This window comes from Callorhinus ursinus, unplaced genomic scaffold (assembly GCF_003265705.2).
Source record: "Callorhinus ursinus isolate GAN/ISIS: 27379988/994484 unplaced genomic scaffold, GSC_fseal_2.0 scaffold88, whole genome shotgun sequence".
Taxonomy (NCBI): domain Eukaryota; kingdom Metazoa; phylum Chordata; class Mammalia; order Carnivora; family Otariidae; genus Callorhinus; species Callorhinus ursinus.
This window is the reverse complement of record NW_027397150.1, coordinates 184588-191975: the sequence shown is the minus strand read 5'-3', so window position 1 is coordinate 191975 and position 7388 is coordinate 184588.

Sequence of the window (7388 nt, the reverse complement as noted above, 5' to 3'; positions counted from 1 at the left end):
CGTCACTGGCCCAGGACTGCTTTTTATGACAATTCCTTATCTGGGGCTTCCCTGAGCCCCCCCATGGGAGTGGCACAGTCCTGGGGTTCTGACATCTCAGGGGAAACTCTCTATTTCCCCCAGAGCTCATAGAAAGACAAGGTTAATTGTCATTTCTGTGCTGGTGGGTGAATGTTTTTCCCCACCAAGCCACTCTTTTATTAAAAAGAAAGTCTTTTTATGTGCTATGGTGAGCGCTGTGAATTGTGTAAGACTGTTGAATCACAGATCTGTACTTCTGAAACAAATAACGCAACATATTTTAAGAAAAAAGAAAAAGAAGAAGATAGCAGGAGAGGAAGAATGAAGGGGAGTAAGTCAGAGGGGGAGACGAACCAGGAGAGACGATGGACTCTGAAAAACAAACTGAGGTTTCTAGAGGGGAGGAGGGTAGGGGGATGGGTTAGCCTGGTGATGGGTATTAAAGAGGGCACATTCTGCATGGAGTACTGGGTGTTATGAACAAACAATGAATCATGGAACACTACACCAAAACAAATTATGTAATATATGGTGATTAACATAACAATAAAAAAATTAAAAAGAAAAAAAAAGAAAGTCTTTTGATGGTCCAGATTTTATGTGTTTTGGTTTCAACCTTCTACCTTTTGCAGACCCAGGAGTTTGCCTCCGAGTTCCAGATGGACTAAATGCTAAGCTTATAAAAATTATCTAGTGTAATATTTTCTCCTCAGGGCACCAGTAATGTCAATTTACATGTGTAACACTCTGTTTTCACTTCCTTTTTTTTCTTATCTGTAATGGAGGAAATTTCCCTTCTTTTTTACCTGTTTAATTATGCCTTTAAGGAATTATGTAATATTTATCCATCCCTGAGTGAATGAATGCACCCTTCCTCTGACTGGTGAATTGCTACCTCCAGAACTAGGAAGCAGTCATTAGCAGAGTAGGTTAGAAGAATGAGCAAATCCCTTGAAGGGAAATCAAAACCAAAAGCCAGAAGTACAATCTGGATCTTGGTTCTTGGTCTTCTACCACCAACAGTCGATATTCTACTGCTGGGAAGACACCCAAGGAAGCTGCTTTGGGTGGCTCTGCTAAGTGTCAGTGTTCTCAATGCCCCAAGGGTCCCCTCCACCCAGTTCACACATATATAATTAGAACAGAAAATAGAAAGCTTCACATTGAATTTTCTTTGATGCTGGGGGAGGCCCCACCATGCCTACCACCCTCAAGGAGCCCAGGCCCCTTGGCAGGAGGTATTTTCACAGACCAAGAGAGGTCTGCTCCCTGTTGCAGGTGCTGCTCAGATATCTACCGAGAGCCTCACTAAGTCTCCCTGTGCCCCTCCCACCTCAGACTTCAAGACTGGGCTCACCTCTATCCCCCGCCAATGGGAATGGCAGCACCTTCTTCAAAAGGGGTTAATAATCCGCCAATGGGAATGGCAACACCCTCTTCAAAAGGGGTTAATAATAATTTCTACTGACACTGAAGAAAACGATCTTCCTCATGAAGAAGAAAAATTTGAGATCTGTAAAACTCCAATCTCCTAAAACAGTCATTACCTGAAACTAAACTTACTCCTTCTCAGATTTCCTGGAGTAGATATAGGGATAATTCTCAGAGAAACTGGATCTCTGGAGCTTCATCTTCACATCTGCCAGGGAGGAAATGGACAAAAGTTTCCAGGCATTCTTGGTCCAAATCCTCTGCCATGCTGCCTGGACTATGGAGAACCCATCAGAATTCTAGGAATTGATGAATTAAATTGTAGAGAGTCTTCTGGGCAGAAGGTCTGGGTCTGCCTAAATAACACTTGGAGAACATCTACAGACGCAACATCGAGATTCCCACCAGCCAGCTCTGCTCCAACAAACATTAGCACTTCCAAAAGAATGTATCTCTTACCCTAGACATAAAATTTCTAGGTCAAGCCCCATTCAACAAAGACCTATCATGCTGTTCAAGATGATTATAGTAACAGCTGAAATTACTACTGTAACTGCTCCCACACGAGGATGACGGTGGTGACTTGGGACCATGTCCACAGCCATGTATGTCGCAATTCCTGCAGGAAGTGCTTGCATACATTATGACATTTAATTCTGTCATCGCAGCCTTGCAACCCCAAATTCAACCAAATACATCCAGAGATCTCTGAAGTTAATCAGCCTCATTTTCTTATTGTGACTATCCTGGTAATCAGCTTCCTCTCAAACGGGAGATGTTTATTTTATTGTGAGTTGTAGTTCATGAAGACTTTGTCTCGGTCTCAATCCTGACCTTGGCATTGCATCTTGTGTCCCCTGGAAGACACCGAACAAAGTTGACAGGGACACTGTCGCCCCACGTCTGACAGAGTACCCTTGTGTATGCTGCCACCTGCAGAATCTCCAAGTCAAGGGTCTACCTGGTTGGTCTCAGAGGCTTCTGTCTATAGGTAACTCTGCTTCTCTCTGGCACCTGCGACTCCATCTTGCTGGTGGCCAAATATCCCGGCATAAGGAGTGTTTGTATTTCTCACTTTGGCCAGTGCACCCCACCCTACAGTTTCACTTCCACCACTGTAACCTTGTACATGAAGTTACTTTGTCCTCTAATGAACTGCTGAGCTCCTCGTCTCTGGCTGCGGGCCCTACTTTGCATCTGAGTTTAGGTGAGCCTGCAAGTTGTGTCCGTACACATGTAAATAAAGGTCTGCCATCTGTCAGGTGTCGAGCAGCATCCAGATGGAGCAGGCCAGTCTCCTTAAGGACTCGTTGCCACCCCGGTGGCCCACCTACCCCACTGTGGCCACTCATTTCTCTTGCCCTGCATCACTCACCTTCACGTAAACCACACTCCCTACAGTTTGGTAATGCCACGGGAGAAAGCTAATTCTCAACTCAAGAGCCACATGCCCATACAGGACAGAAAGAAACCACAAATATTTTGAAAAATCTGCTCAGATGTCTATGAAAAACCAATACCTACCACCAGCTCCCTCTCCACATGTTGCTTCTGCCTTTTTCTGTATTTTCTTCCTCATCGCTTCTCGGCATTTTGGCTAAGATCAAGTGTGTAGTATCTGTATTTTCTTCCTCAATTCACTGTCCTCCATCAGAATCCTGTGCCGTCCTGACTGAGCAGGACGAGGAGGAGCCACGTGCCACCTAGAAGTCTTTCCACAGGCAAGGGCTTGACAAGAAGCTCAGTGAGCAGCTCTGGTCCCAGGGAGAGAAACACTCACCCTCTTCCAAACACTAATAAACCATTTGCCCACGCAGAAAGATAGAGTAGCATCTCTTGGTACACTTGAGGTGATAGAGGCTAAAAAAAAGCCAGGTCTTGTTTTTTATGAATCTTTTAGAAATATATAAATAAATGTGTTTATTGTAAGAATACTAGAACACACTGATAAGCAAAATGAGGAAAATAAAAACCACCTTTAATTACATTAGATATAAGCGCACTAACATGTTGGTGTTTATCGTTCCACACTTTTTTTTTAAATTGGCAATTGGTGGGGAGGATGGTGTGCAGCAGATAAACTGCATTCAGCAGCCTCCTTCGCCTTAACAGTGTATCATGAACAACTTTTATTGTTATTGAATATTCTACGGAATCATTTTAAGGGCTGCTTGACAGTACACTGTTTGACATATAATTTATTTTTAACCTGCTTTTTTGGGGCATTTTTAGCACTTTCTTTTTACACTACTCTAAGCGAGACTTTGATGATACGAAGTATGACATCACATACATACTTCAGCATTTCCCAAAGGAAAGCTATGTGTATGGTGAGTGACAATGTTAAGTATTCACCGGAACAGATGACATTGAGTCTATGATTCAATTCACTATCAGTCAGTTCCCAGGTTACAAATACCTATGATTTTATGATTTAAAGTTTCATGCTACATAAGGTCCATGTAGGCAACATGTGTCTGTCTGTTCAGCCTGCCCCTGGGTGGACTGTTACATACAACACTTACGGGGACCACATCTAATCGGAAAGGGAGCAATAACAGAATTTGGGGATGTGTGCTCTGGAGGCTGTGGCTGCATTGGGAGCAGCATGCTGTCCTAAAAGCAACATGGATTAGAAATACGGAAGAGGACAATGTTTTCAATGATACAGAGCCGGTGTTTTGAATCTTAGCAACATCCCAGCCTAGAAGGCTAGATATGGACTGAAGAAAACATCACCCAGGAACCCTGAGTGGTGGTCCTGCTATCCTAAGGAACACTGAGAAGCATTATAGGTCACTGTAAGATCTGACAGCATTTGCGAACCAGACTGTGGAATGGGGTTGCCTGAGTTTAATTAACTCCTAGCTGTCACTACTGGAAAGTGACCAGGCTGATCTTGGTCCATTACTTGCCTTCCCTGCTGCCTGTTTCCCCAACTGTGTAAAGGGGATCGTACAGACTCCAGAAGTTTGCTCAGGGCATCAAAAAACCCTGTGAGCATAAGGCACTTAGAACTGTGTCCAAATCATTAACTGTGTGTAAGTGTTAACTGTCATCTGTGTCAAGAGAAGGAGTTTGTTTGGCACCCAGAGGACCATCTTCATTCTCATAGCGTGTATAGGAAAGAAGACAGTGAGAGAAGCCCTTCCACTTCCTTTTTTTTTTTTTGCTAATTGTACAAAACTTACTTTGAAAAGCAATTTCCATTCCCTGCTCACAGACCCCAGCTGGTGGCCGAGGGAATATCTCTTCTTGGGTAACTGAACCAGGTCCTCACGCTGCTGTGGTCATTGCTGGTCATCTTTGATGAGTCCAATAATTTGAGTTAGTACTGAGGTGGCAGCAGATGAGGTCTCCAGCTCCTGAAAGCCCTGAGGGTTTCTCAGAGCCCTGGGACCAATCGGAATGCTCGGGTCTCTGTTTCAAGCTCAGAGAGCAGAGTCTGATGCGCCGCAGTGGGCTCCGGGCAAGCCAGACTGCAACGCATCCTTGTCCTTAATGTTCAAGGTCGGCTGCTTTACCGTTCCTGGGTTATGAGTTCCTGCTTTGATATCTCAGATAATTCATAGAGTAATATGTTCTCATAAATACAGTTCTTATAATTTCAACCTTTACTACTTCTCCGTGAGAACTATTTAGACAGTTATCTCCAAGATGGGGTTTGGAGATGCATGGACACCCTTTGCTCAGGCTCTTCTGTTGAGGGGGACAAGGCAAGAGAGCTGCCATAGGGAAACGCGATTCCTTTCTCTCCATTAAACCAACATTTGTTAATGAGTAAAAAGACTCTCACATAAAATATGGCCAGAGAAAAGGAATCCTTTCAAGGTGGGTTTGGCTTTCAAAATTGTGTGTGCTGGTCTCAGCTCATCAGTAAACAAGGTTGTGGCCGGACCAGCCCTCATGGGTCTTATCATGACTGCGAGATGCCCCTCGGTAATAACGGTCAGGAAACTTTGGAAAGCTAAATGTTTATTACTCACAGAGCCTGGAAACTACACAGCACGCCTGGGATCACACAGCGAGGTCGTGGGGAGAGAGACAGCATGGGTCTGGGGTTCGGCTCTTTTTTTTTTTAAGATTTTATTTATTTATCTGACAGAGAGAGAGAGACACAGCGAGAGCAGGAACACAAGCAGGGGGAGTGGGAGAGGGAGAAACAGGCTCCCCGCGGAGCAGGGAGCCCGATGTGGGGCTCGATCCCAGGACCCTGGGATCATGACCTGAGCCGAAGGCAGACGCTCAACGACTGAGCCACCCAGGCGCCCTTGGGGTTCTGCTCTTATTGGGGTGGAGGCTGGGGGCCCACGGTTTCACAGGCTCACTCTTTGCTGGTGAATTAAAACAAATGATCACAGCCTTCTGTGGATGCCCCCGCATCAAAGCTTGAGTCAAGCACAAAGTCGGGCCGAGAAAAAACCCCAGCTGTCAGGGTTTACACTACAAGTCTGACTGGGTGTTTCCTGATGAACTCTTGGTGACGTGGGTTATCGTGCAGGGGACTCACTGGGTGTGCAGGAGGTTGGTGGGGAGAGGGGAAGGACGAGGAAATGAGAGAAACACGGAACATCTGGCGTCCGTCCGTGGGACGTGCCCTGGGTGCTCCCTTTGGTCAAGGGAGGGATTTGCACCTGCCTTGTGATTGTAACATGAGTGGGGGTCAGTTGGTGCTTGAGTGGGTTTGCATTGCTGGTGACAATAGAGCAGAGGAACAGGAAAGGGGGTGATGGGGAGTTCGGGGTCAGTTTAGCAGAGTAATAGAAATGTTTAACCTGTAAGGGCAAATGCTCTGGGCTAACCTCAGGTTTTTGATCCCCTCACAGCTCCTGTCAGTGAAGAGGCAGGTGAGTCACCTATGTCCTTATTGTTCCGAGGTCTGTTTGTCCGTCGCCGGTTCCCAGGAGGCCCTGCAGAGAGGGACAAGGACAGGCCATGGAGATGTCCCAGTGCCGCGGCTCCCCTGGGCCAACCTGCCTCAAGACCAGTCCACGTGGCTGGGTGAGGACGGCCTGCCCAGGCGGAGTCCCCTGCCTGTAGAGCCCCAGCTGCAGGGGGAGTGGCATCTGGAAGAGGGTGTGCGGGCCGGACAGCCAGCCCATGGGGGAGGATGGTTCTCCAGGCCCCGGGGACCCTAACTCCTCCATGAGGTCTGGCTGAAAGTGCTCGCAGCTGAAAACAGCCGTTCTCTGAGGGGCACGGCCAAGAGCGAGTGGGTGGTCGGGATGGCAGGTGCGCCCGCGTTGCTGCTCCGGCTCTGGGTGGGGAGTGGGTGCGTTGTCCCGTGCAAGTCAGTGAGCATCCCCGCAGCATCTGCTGTAAGCGCTGAACTGCACTTGCTGGAGGGCCACGCTGCAAGGCGGGCACACTTTCTTTCCCCAAACAGGCAGCCGAGCGGCTCCCAGGCATGGTCCGCCAGCCCTGGCTCCACAGCATTGCTGAATTCTGTGGGCCCATCCTCACACCTCTGCTACCTTCCTAACATTGTATGACCACAACTAATCTCACCTTGCTCTTCTTGACTTATATCTGTGCTCACCAAAGGAAGTACAGAAAACGAGACTTTATTCTATATGTACATGAGCCTGGACTGAATCTAGAGACGGAGGATTGTTCCCAGACCTCGCCAGCACCAACCGCCGAGTGGAAGGAGCGCTTGGGGCTCCAAGGCACTGTGCTGGGAGAACAGACCCCTGTCTCACCTTTCATGGTGAGACACGAATGGGACAGGGATGCCAGGGACAGCTCCAGGAGCTCTGGCCCGGAGCCTGTTCAGGAGCAGGACTCATCCGTTGCATCCATGCTGTGCCATGAATGATCCTTAGCAATGGACTCACAGGCTCACATAGTCATCCAGCCACAGCCCCGAGCCTGTGAGATTGCCCATCATGTGCCTTTTCAGTGGCATCTCTAACCATGATGCAGAATGTCTGCCC